The sequence below is a fragment of the Manis pentadactyla genome, chromosome 6, assembly GCF_030020395.1.
Source record: "Manis pentadactyla isolate mManPen7 chromosome 6, mManPen7.hap1, whole genome shotgun sequence".
NCBI classification, from domain to species: Eukaryota; Metazoa; Chordata; class Mammalia; order Pholidota; family Manidae; genus Manis; species Manis pentadactyla.
Genome location: NC_080024.1, coordinates 153637192 through 153649668, shown reverse-complemented (window position 1 = coordinate 153649668; position 12477 = coordinate 153637192).

Genomic DNA, 12477 nt, shown 5'->3' with positions numbered 1-12477 from the left:
GACATAATATGGGTATAATTATTATTGATGTTTATTTTAAACATGATATGACTTATATGAATGAAATAATTAAATATAAGATCGAATTCGTTTTGGATTAATATCTAAAAATATGAAGTGCTGTTAAATTAATGATACTGAACTATAATGAAAATTTCAAAGAAAGAAAAATAATTTAACCTGTTTTCAAGAATCCATACAGAGTTCACTATGGTAAAGCAAGATCTATTTTAGATAACATATGCACACATATGCGTATATACATATCAGTATAGAACATACATGTGTTGATACATATCCTATTTAATAAGTGCTTAGAATATAGACTTTGGCACTATACGAGTGAAGCAAGGATTAAAAACACACTGTATATATATATATATATATATATGAGAGAGAGAGAGAGAGCGAGAGAGCGAGAGAGAGTTCAGGGTTTTGTAAAGAAGGCCACATTTTACTATGCTATCTTTTGTCCTGTTACTACGGTTCTATTTAGGTATGCAGCTGCTTTGTTTAAGATGTGACTCCTTTAGAAGTAAAAATACTCCACAGAGGGCCTGCCAAAACCCTCAGTCATTTTTCCCTGTTCTCTCCTTAACAGGGACAGCTATCTCCTGTTTCTCAAAGTTCAAAGAAAAACAAACCATTTTCCTCACTAAATGTCCTGAAATGTCCTGTTCCCCAAATGAAAAATACAAACAGATCTGGGCCATGGCTTCTCCCATTCTAAAGCTTAGTGTGATAGAGGTAATGTGAACGGAAGGTCTGCAGTTTGGGAAAATGAAGGATTTGGAAAGAAATAGCAGAACGCTCCCACTGTCTGAGTGGCCGAGTGACTCTCACCCCTCAGCTTACAAAGGCCGCTTGTGACACTTCTGATGTCTGTGTCTGAACATCTGTGTTTTGTAGTATCCTGGGAACAGACCAGAAGAAATGAGACAGCCACCAAGCTCTAGCATGGGTAGAGATCTCACAGAGAATGGCTTCTCCTCTGAGTGGGTCTCAAAATCTTTGCAGTTGTGATGGTTACGGGGGGGATGGGAGAGGAAAAGAAGACGGGATGGGGAGAAGGGGAGGAAAAGTATATTCATTTCGCTCACTTGATGCCAAGCTTATACATTAACTTCATGAGCCCTCACTACAATCCCATGGAGTAGTTACTACTATTTTACAGAGAAGAATACAAATGTTAAGATAATGTGACCAATATTCCATTAATAAGTGAAGCCAGGGTTCACCAGAGCTCACACACATACCAAATCCATATTCCCGCCAGTCTTCCCAAACCTCAGTGTTATTTCCGGTTTCCATAGAAGACCAAGCAGCCTGGGTAGTCATGGAAGCAGAGAACAATTCCAAGGGCTTTTCCATTATTTGGTGAAATTGCCCTGTCTTCTAATAAACGGGTTCAACTGCTCCCCTGTGACCTGACTGTAGATAAATGAAGGGACAATTGAAATTATTTTATTCAATTTAGTTTGTACAGCAGCAAGCAATATGTGAAGTGGGAAGTGGTTATTGTAAAATTCCCAGAAAAACCAGGTACAGTGTTGGGACTTCAAATTCATTATGTTGAGCCATGAAACCAGACGGAGTGATTTTGTAAAATACCATTGCCTATTCATTACAATGTACTCAGATCTTCTAAACCCAAAATAGATTGCTGGAGCCTTGTTTTTTCCTTTGCCTCTAGCTAGTTTACTTAGTAATTTAACATTCATCCTACCTGATCTTCATGTTTATGAGTATAATGAGCCAGGCATCATTAATACCTCTAAAGGACCCTTTTCAAACCCATGTTGTCTTGGAGATTTCAAAATCATTTTACTATAGATGGTAACAAGGACAAATAAGAAATTAAATACAGTCCTTATAAAATAAAATCTAAGGAAATATTTAAGAGTTAAAAAAGCCTCCATAAAATTCCATGAATCCCGTGCATCTCTTCATTTGTATCCTTTAATAGCCATTGTAATAAACTGGTGATCTAGTAGGTAAACAGTTTTCCTGGGTTCTGTGAGTTGTTCTGGTAAATTAATAGAACTCAAGGAGGGAGAGTGGGAACCTCTGATTTATAGCCAGCCAATCAGAAGCACAACCTGTACTTTGATTGGCATTTGAAGTGGGAGGGAGGGCAAGCTTGTGGGAACCTATGAGATCTGCACTCACTCTAAATAAATTGCTGAACTAAATTAAATTGTAGGACACCCAGCTGGTGTTGCAAAGCTGCTTGGTGGGTGGGTTTTCCCACATAGCTCGCGTCAGAAGTGCGTTAGTGTTGTGATAGAATACTGAGAGTAGAGGAGACACACCAGAGAGTTTTTCCAAAACATCGGAACATACAATAGTTCTATTTTTAGTTGTTTGAGGAATCACTATACTTTTCCCCATAGCAACTGCACCATTTCACATTTCCAGTGGGTATGAGGCCTCCAATTTCTCCACATCCTCTCCAACACTTGTTATCTTTTGTTTTCTTGATGATAGCCATTCTAACAGGTATGACATCTCATTTTGGGTTTTGATTTGCATCTACCTGCTGCTTAGTGTGGTTGACCATCTTTGCATATACCTAATGACCATTTTGTATGTCTTTGGAGAAATGGCTATTCACATCCTTTGCCTGGTTTTGAATCAGATATTTTTTATTCGCCATTGAGTTGTAGGTGTTCTTTATATATTTTGGATATTAACCCTTTATCTGATAAATGGTTTGCAAATATTTTCTTTCATCCCATTGGTAACCTTTTCACAGTTAGTATTTCCATCTCTGTGTAGAAGATTTTTAGTTTGATGTAATCCCATTTGTTTATTTTTGCTTTCATTACCTGTGCTTCTGATGTCATATCCAATAAATCATTGCCTATATCCCTCTCATATCGCTTAACTTCTACTGCAATTTTATTCTGTAATTCAGGATTTGGAATATTGTGTTTGGCACTCTCAGTTAACAGAGATATGAGTATTATTTCTGATTTTATTGGAAAAAGACTATAAATATGTTTTATCTGGAGTGTTTTTTTGGTTATTTGTTTATAGGCAGCTTTTATTGGGTTGAATGATATCCCTAATTTTCCAACTTACCTGAAATAATTTTTTTGTAATCACAAGTAGGTGTTAAATATTATTAAATGATAGTTTTGAGGTGGCTATGTTTTCTTCTTTAGTCATTAATATATGGACTATGTAAATAGATTTTCTGATGTGCTTGTACACATAGATAGTATTTCTTGTCTATAAAAAATTGGGGTTATAGTGAATACCACTTTACACCATCTTGCTTTTTGTTTTGGCTAACACATATTATTAACAATCAAACTTCTTTGTTTTAATAGTTGCATAGTTCTCAAGACTGGATATGCTATAATATACTCAGACTTTACCTGTTTGTAGTCATTCTGCTTATTTTTAAGGTAGGTTGTATGTGTGAGAGTGTTTAGTTTGTTTTATTTTGAATTTGTTGCCACTACACTCAATACTGCATAAACGTCTTCATATTTGATCTTTTATTTCTGTAGAAATAAATTCCCATAAATAGTATTATTTCTGGACCAAAAGATGTGTGCATTTTAATGTTAATATACATGGTGAAATTCCCTTTGAAAAATTGTATGTAGGGCTTTCTTCTCTCAGCAGAGCATCAGTCTCCTTCTCCTAGCACAGTGTGGTGGTTAAAAGCATGCTGAAGCTAAACTCCCTGGGTTCAAATCTCAGCTCCACAACTTCCCAGATGTGTGCATTTGGCCAAAATTTTTACCCTTCGTGTCTCAATTGCCTTATCTATAAAGTGGGGATAATAATATTACCATCCTCAGTATGTTATGAGGAATAATGTAGCAGTATTACTAAGGTGTTTAAGTTGTACCTGGCATCATATAAGAGATCTCTGTTTGTTAAATAAGTTAAAAAACAATGAGTGAAAAATTTAGCCATCCAATTGCTTTTAAATATATATATTCGCTTAATAATAAGAAGAGGGTAAGCCATTGGCATATTGATAGAACATTAGTGTTTCCTCTTCCTATTCTACTTCTTTCCTAGTTAACAGAAAGCAGCTTTTCTGATTCACATTAACATCAGGTCATGGTTCCATTCTAATCTTTTGAGGATTTTACACTCCAGTTTTATCAAATGTGTTTTTCAACTTTTTAAGCAGTATTAATTCTTTGTTCTATATTATATCTCATAGTAATTATAGGTAAAATCATTGTGATACATCTAACAAAGATGCAATTATTTGACTTTATCAGTTTGACTCTGTATCTAAATAATCTAAGAACAGTTTTCATTTATTCTGACTCATCACAAAGGCAGGCTCCTCCCCTGTTTTGTTCACGGAGGCATCCCAGGGCCCTAGAAGACGCCTGGAGCAGGAATCTTCAATGAATGTTGGTTAACCAAACATGAATTTCTATGTTCAGTCTCTCTCTTGTTCCAAAGTAAGTATTCCAATTTAGTAAAAAGAAAAATTTAGGAAGTAGATGAAAAGTCCTAAACAAACCATGCTTCTGAACTCATCTGCTTAGGCCATGGTTCTGATTGCTCATATTCTGTGTGCAAACCTACCGGTCTTTGAGGTGTGAGTCTGGCCCTGGGCCCAGTCCAGCCTTGGCGTAAAAATCTCTCCAACCCCTGTGGGCACCTCCAGCACAGCTGCTGCTTTTGTTCATTTCTCTATTTCTGCCTGTTTTAGTTAGCTGGGCCACTTCTGTGTTTCACGAGTGCAGGAATACAAGGAAGACCATGCAAAGAGCATTATGCAATGCAAGGGGGTCCAAGATTCCTCGGATACATGAAGATCATTAAGCAAAGAAAAGCAATCTAAAAAGCTGGATTTGTGTTCTGACTCAAATAGGTTAAAACTCTAAAATTTTTAAACTGCTTTATGAAATATTTATCTTTCAAAATTGGGAAGCAATGGATACTGTCATAAGGCTAAAAAATGGAGAAAAATTGACGAAGGACAATATGCTTTGCCTTTTTCAGAAGCTGAAGTCTTTATTTTTATCAAGTAATACATGCATGTGGAAAAAAGGATGGAACACCATGGGATATTCTTACATGGAATAGATATTTGTGTAAAAGCTACAGTCTCCTGCCTTGTCCTGACTCTAGTGTTATTCACAGAATTTGTACCCTTCCACTTACCCCCGTTTGAATTCTTCTGGTCATTACTTCAGTGACTTAAACAATAGATACGTGCATTAAGTTTTCAATCTAAAAGCTCATGACACACCTATTTCTTCCCAGTTTCACAAGATGAAAGTTTTGTTTATTTTCCTTATCATCCTCTAACTTCTCCCCTTTCCTTTTAATTTTGGCCAGTTACATTACGTTTAGGTCCACTGTTTTCCTTTAAGCTTGAATTTTACCTTAACCTTCCATTTACTGATTAACATTAGAAAGTATTGCTTGATTTTTCCACTCTACAAAATCAAGGGTGTCTGTGTCCTGCTTTTTATGTCTCTCTCTCCATTCTTTTCGACTCTCCACTTTCAGCTCACTGTGAGTCCACTTTCACGTTTTCAGGGCTGAGAACATTTGGGTGAAGGTCTGTAGCCCACGTTAGGGCTTCTCCGTTTTGTCTCTCATTCATTCTGAATGCTTGGGGATGATACCTAATAGGTGAAGATCATTTTTCGGGGGTGGAACTGTGCGCGGTCTCTCTGGTTTTAGCAGTGTTCCTGCCATTCCCTCGGAAGCTGGGGTCTAAGAGCCAGGAATGCTCCGGGGTCCCGCCGCGGGGAGGGCCGGCCGCCTCCGTCCAGATGTCCTCGGCGCGGCTCCGACACGGTGCTTCCTGCGGTGCTTCTCTACTGTCCTGCCTCCCATTTCCTCATCTGCTGTTTAATAATAGCCTGCTCTTTTTAAGAAGTTGGGTGAGGAAGCTGGACACGCCTCTCCTCTTTGGCCAAACGTCCCTGATGGTTTTATTAGGCGTGTCAGTTAATTCTATCGGAGGCTTAGCCCCATCACAGCCCTTAGCGACTGATGTCGTGACTGCTGATTAACATGTTTGCAAAGCCCGAAACAGTGCACCCTGTGGGAGTGGAGACTCGGTGATGGGACTGCCAAAATGGGAAAAAAGGGCTCTGCCTCCCACCCCCGAAATCAAAGGTGTTCCTTAGACTCATTGTGCCTTCGTTCCTTTCTATAAAATAGGAATAATGATAATATCTACCTTATTGTGGTTACTAAGGGGATTAAAAATAATACATGTGAAATATCTAAATTAGGGCCGCACATATAGGATATACTAGAGAATCCCCAGCCATTTTTCTCCTAGTTCTTACGTTTTTGTCCAGCACGGTGGTTAGCACAAAAGAGGTGCTCGGTGATGGTGAATCATGGATGCTGCTGAGCGCAGGGGTGGGGGGTGAGGGATCTTTTACAGGGGTGCGCTTGCCGACTCTCCCACATATTCTGTGACTGCATGCATTCAGCTGCTTGTTGGAAGTTATACTGGATGTTCATGAGAAGTTTTACTTTAAACATTGCAAATTGTGAAATAATTGACCTATCACCAATATGGACATAGTCAAATACTCTGAAAGTTAAATTTTTCAGTGGCATCTGGAATTATAGATGATGTCTGACTAACAGTGTTCAGTTACTTAAGTTCCTTAAGAAGTCAAAGTGCTTGTATTAATGATAATAAACAATTTCCTCCTCTATGTCATTACACACACGTTAATAAATCGCATCTCTGCTAATGCTTATGCCAAGTTTGATATCTTGGTTACTTTGATGACCATCAGACCTCCCTATTTTAAAGGTAAATTTGTCCCATCATAATTATAACTACATTATGGGTGACATTTTCAGATGATATGAATATGCTGTGTGGATGGTTTTAGCGCACAATGATGGTTCTAAATGGGCTCAGCTATTAATTTTGGTTTTGGCAGGATGGTTTTCTACTTTGATAATTCTTTCTATATTATTAACTTCATTGTTCCATAAATAAGAGGTTTTCATTCTCTCTTTTCTGTCTTTTCTTGTCCCTAATCTCTTGCTGTCTCTATCATATCATTGTAGACTCATAGCATTTTATATTTTATTCATTTTTTACAACTCCAGAGATTGGCAAACTAACCTGTAAAATGAATGCAGTCCACCAACCATTTTTTAGGGACTATGAGTTAAATAAGTTAACATTTTTTAATCGTTGAAAAATATGCAGAGAAGTACAACTTCATGACATCTGAAAATTATACGAACTTCAAAAAGGACAAAGAAAGGAGGCTGTGTGATCTGGATCCAGTTACAGCTGGAGTAAGGGGTCCCTGTCAGAGAGAGACGAGGCGTGACAGAAGCTATGAGGGGCCAGGGAGGAAAGCCTTGTCCTCGCCTTTCCCACCCACTGAGTTTGGCATCCCACCAGCCAAACCCAGCTCGTGCCAGCCTTCAAAGGGGTCTGTATGATCAGCGTCCAGGGCCCACACAGCAAGTCTGTGCAGAGGGCATGTGGGTGGTGCAAATGAAGAATTGGCCAACATACTGAAAGACAGCCATTTCCACTGAAGACAAGTGGCATAGATGGTGGTCTAGGTAAACTGAGAGATTTGGAATGAAATCAGTATTACCTGATTGTGCGTGTATAAATCCCAACTTCTATTCTAACATGAAATAAAATATGGAAGAAATGGCAATGAGAAGTATTCAGTTTTATTTATTTATTATTTCAGCGAAAATTTGCAAGCTGGAGAAATTCAAAGTGTTAGTCAAGCATTTCAGGAGAATCAAGATGTGTACTTCAAAAACTGGAAAATGGAAATATTTCTATTCAAAATAGTTAAATATTATTTATTGAGTATCTGTCATATGTCACAAGTGATTTATATACATTAGCCATACCACTGAGATGCTATTATTATCCTCACTTTGTGACAGAAAAACCTGAGAGAGATGATTAATCCAAGATTTCATAAGAATTAAATTTCAGGGCTTGATTGAAACCTAGGTCTGCTTATTTCCAACAGTTATATATTGGGGTCCCTTTTCCCTTTAAGATGATATTATTCCAAGTGACTGAGGTTCATATAATGATAAAAGCGTGGTGGTTGGGAAATACAGTGCAACAAAGTGTTTCACTTTCACTGCACTTCCGCTTCCGCTCTTGTAGCCGCGTTTAATTTAACATATTTAACATTTAATATCTATCCTTTTCTTACTTAAAGAGATCGTTCCACTGTGGAAAATGTTTCTCCCAGGGATTTCATTAATGAACCTAGCTAGCTAATTTTGCACTCTTCAAAAATGTGAAAAGATCTTCTGAGAGAAATAACAGAAGGGATTGCGCGAAGGAGAGAGTTGATCTACTTCGGTTCTGCCACCACCTTTCATGGTTACTTTAAGGATTCTGTGCCAGCAAAATTTTCAGTAATCATAAAACTTAAATATGTAATCACTAGGTGTCACAGGTATTTTTCAAATGTGAATATCACACACACCTGTCTACACTCAGAAAGAGGCTTGTCACCTGCCATAATACACGACTAATAAAATAAGCCCTGCCATGTATTTAGGAATCAAACCCCTGCTTCTCCTTACGATATATTGTCAAAACAATGCTTTGGCCAAAGTTGTATAACATGATTCCACTAAAATCTCTTTTTAGTGTGGTCTCTACTCCGTGCTCTCTTGAAATGTCAACCGGAGTCACAGAGCCCCTGTTCCAGACCCCACCTGCTGCCTCAGTCCCCTGATGGCTTGTTCAACTCAGCATCAATGTTACCACCTTTAGACTAAAAAAATGTAAATAGCAGGAGTTACTTTGCATGAAAGTTTCCAGTTCTACATAAGCGACTTAGATGTCCTGGGGGAAGAGGGCATTGTGATTATTGGATGCATATTTCTCTATGTTGGTTCATAATCACATCTACATATATCCACACAAAAACTAAGACATGAATGTTCCTCATAGCCAAAATGTGGAAACAATCCAAATGTCCCTCAACAATGAATAAACAAAATGTGGCCTAACCATAAACTTGAATGTGATTTGGCAATAAAATGAAATGGGATATTGACACTTATGACAACACGGGCAAAACTCAAAAGCATTCTGCTAAGTGAAAGAGGCTAGTCACAGAAGGCCTCATAGTGTTTGATTTCATTTCCACAAAATACCCAGAATAGGCAAATCTATAGAGACAGAACATATTTTAGTACCCTTAGGCCTACAGCTGGGAAAGGATTGCAGGGAGCTAACAGTTTCTTTTTGGGGTAATGACTTCTTCTAAAATTGATTTTGCTGATGGTCCTGCATTTTTGTGAATATACTTAAAACCAATGGATTGTGCAGTTTACTGATAGAAATTATATCCCAGTAAAGCTGTCAAAAACTGGGGGAAATGGCATATGGTTTTATGAAACTCTGTTAGCAAGCCAACAAGTAAGACACTGGAAGAATACAATTGTAAATGGTCGCCCCTCCAGTCCTGGCCTCAGCTGAGGAAGTCAGATGGAGGAGGCATCTTTAGTTTTAGCCCTTTTCTCATCTGTCATCATCCTTCATGTTTACCTGTTATTTTAAATTTTACATTTCAGACCTATCATCCATTACTGAGGCCCTCTCACTGTGGACATGGTCAAATGATCCCTCACGGTCTTATAGTGGAAGGCCAACTCTACCCGCTGTACACACCTTCCGGTTTCCAAAGAGAGGCAAAACCAAAGCCCAGAGCTTTTGACCTGCTCAGACGGACATCCTGTTCTCCTCTGGCTAAACTGCCATCTGCAATCTGTGCTGCTGTGCGTTGCTCAGCACTAACCCTCAGTCCAGACTTCAGGAAATGCATTCATAAGCTAACTTTTCTAATACCCACTATAGAGCTCTTTTCTTTCCCTTTTTTTATATTAGAAATTAATAGTAAAGAATGAATTGCAAATTTTGTCACCATTCTATTTTAAAAAAAACTGGCAGATGACTTTTTTAAACCAAGACAACATTTCATGACAACTAAGAGACTTACCAAACTAATTTCCTACTATTGACTAGTCATTGAAATTTATATTAGATGCAGAAAATTGATTTACATGAAACATTGTAAGATATCCTTGTTTATCAGAGTAAGTTGATTCCAAATTGTTTCCAATTTAAGTTTTTCAATTTCTGTAAGTTTTTGTAAAGTAAACTAATACTTGTGTGAATAAGATTTAATGCACTTGAATATATTATTTCCTATTTCTAGTTCTTCTATTTCTTAATATATTTCTAATTGTATCAGTCACTATGTTTTAAGACAAAGGTCATTAATTAAATATTAAAATAAAAAATAAGGTATGTCTTACATACACTTTCTTCCTAAAGTAGTACATATCAATTTTAACTACTCTAGCAGCATTAATAGAAATAAACATTATAATCATGCCCTAATGTTTTAAGGATTTACATAAATCAGTTATGACAAACTGTTATTTGAAAGCTATATTTAATTGTTTCTGATTCACAGATACATTGTCAGCATAATGTTTTAGTAATTTCCTTGCCTATAACTTCATTCAGCAGCTTGTTTCTCATTATATGTGGGTATAGGGTGTTTCTTGCATGAATTTATTTAACCAGTAGGAATTGTGACTGCATTTGCGGTTCTGCTGTGTAATTCTCAGGGAACACTCCTTAAGCCTCCAAGCACCAGAGAAAACACCAGGTTTGTTTGAAAACTTACTATGTGCCAGAAAAATCATGTCTGTTTTTTTCCTTGAGTTATAAAAATATTCTTTACAAAATAGTGTATTTTGCTTTATACCAAGAACCCCGTTATGTATACTGATTTTGAGGAAAAAAGGAATCCAGCTATGTCATTTTTTAAAATTTGAAAACAAAATAGACCCTTGCTTTCTAATTAATACCATCACGTCACTGTAATAGAACATGGGCTAGTCCGTGGACCCGTGAGCCTGGTGATAGCTCTCTGCCCCAGCAATGTATTTTATCTCCTCTGTGGTGGATGGAGCATGTATAATAAAGCCAGGATTTTCTGAGCGAATTCAGCCAGTTAATTGTTTACTAACTGGCAGACAGCAGCAGGAGCTGATGGTGTCAATCACAAGCTTTCCTCCCTGTACTGGTTGCAGCATCGGAATGGCAGTAGAGCGTGATGTGAATGTAGTGCCCAAAAGGGGGGCTTTACTTTCAGTGACTAAGATTTTTCAATAGACCCGTGGTTACGTAGACAAAGCCTCAGCTAGAGAGCTATTCAAGTAAGGTGTTTAATGGTGTATGCAGAATCACTATAATTTAGAGGAAAATTGTACCACATTTTGATGAAAACCTGGAGTGTAGATATAGTCATCCTCGACCCCATAAAAATACTTGCGCCAGGTGAGTGGGGACAATCATATTTCTCTTCTGCTGTTAACTTCTGTGTTCAGCTTCTCCTCTTGAAAAGAATAGTCAAACGATTTAGTTACAGTCATCTGTGCAAAACTGATTATCTCTTTACGGAGGCTGGGACATTTTCAGAGCGAGCAATGGACATTTTCTTCAGTGAAGCCCAGAGCTATCGATTCTGCTACCTTCCCTGGGACACAAAGAATGCCACATCTTACGTAATGGCCTAGCCATCCTCCTCTGTCCTCCCCACGTCCATGTTGGAACTGTAATAATTTATCAAGACCAGATGAGGTCTGCTAAATGCCATTGCGGAACGTGAGGTTGAAAGTAGGCCACTTTCTCAGAATTCCATCAGTTCTCCGTTTAGGAGTTCCGTCCTTTTCATTTTGTTTCTTTAATTGTGCGTATTGTTTAAGCCATCCAACTAAGGCAGATCTCAACCCTTTCAGCAAAATGGGATCAATGTGTGGGCTTTTACACAAAATACCAGGTGCTGAGCCTGACATTGGAAGATTGATTTAATTGATTAGAGATGGGGCCAGACCTCCTCAGGAGGCTGACTCACATTCCAGGCTGGGGACCGCTGAACATCCTCGTCTTGCACCTTGTTTTCCGCAGTTGTGTGATGACGCCCGCCCGCTTCAGGCCAGAGGGTGGGCTGGCACTGGGGCCCTTTGCTGGGAGAGTGCCAGCTGCCTTCTGGGCACCACTGCCCCTTCCTCCCTGTCCTTCCTTCCTGCAGTCTCTGTCCCTCCCCACCTTGTTCCCTCCCTTCCTCTCCCCCTTTCTTAGCTTACCCCCTGCCTTTCTTCCCTGTCTCTTCTCTTCTCTTTCACTTTTTTTCTTTCTCTGCTATTACTGAGGAAGTTGGGATGGCTCTGCAGCAGCTAGGATACTGGTACATAGATACCACCCTGGACTTTTCATTCCATTCAGGAAATACATGTCATAAACACATGTCATTCACAGGTAGAGGGTGTGAATAATTCAAGGGAAAAATAACCCCACACAGTAAGAAATTCAGAAATATTTTCTTGAACATTTTAGGCTTTGTTGCTAACTTCCTTTAGGAATAGTTGTCTCCACTTTTCACGCACTCTCCTCCCACACAGTTGTGCGGCTTTTATGTTAAAGGA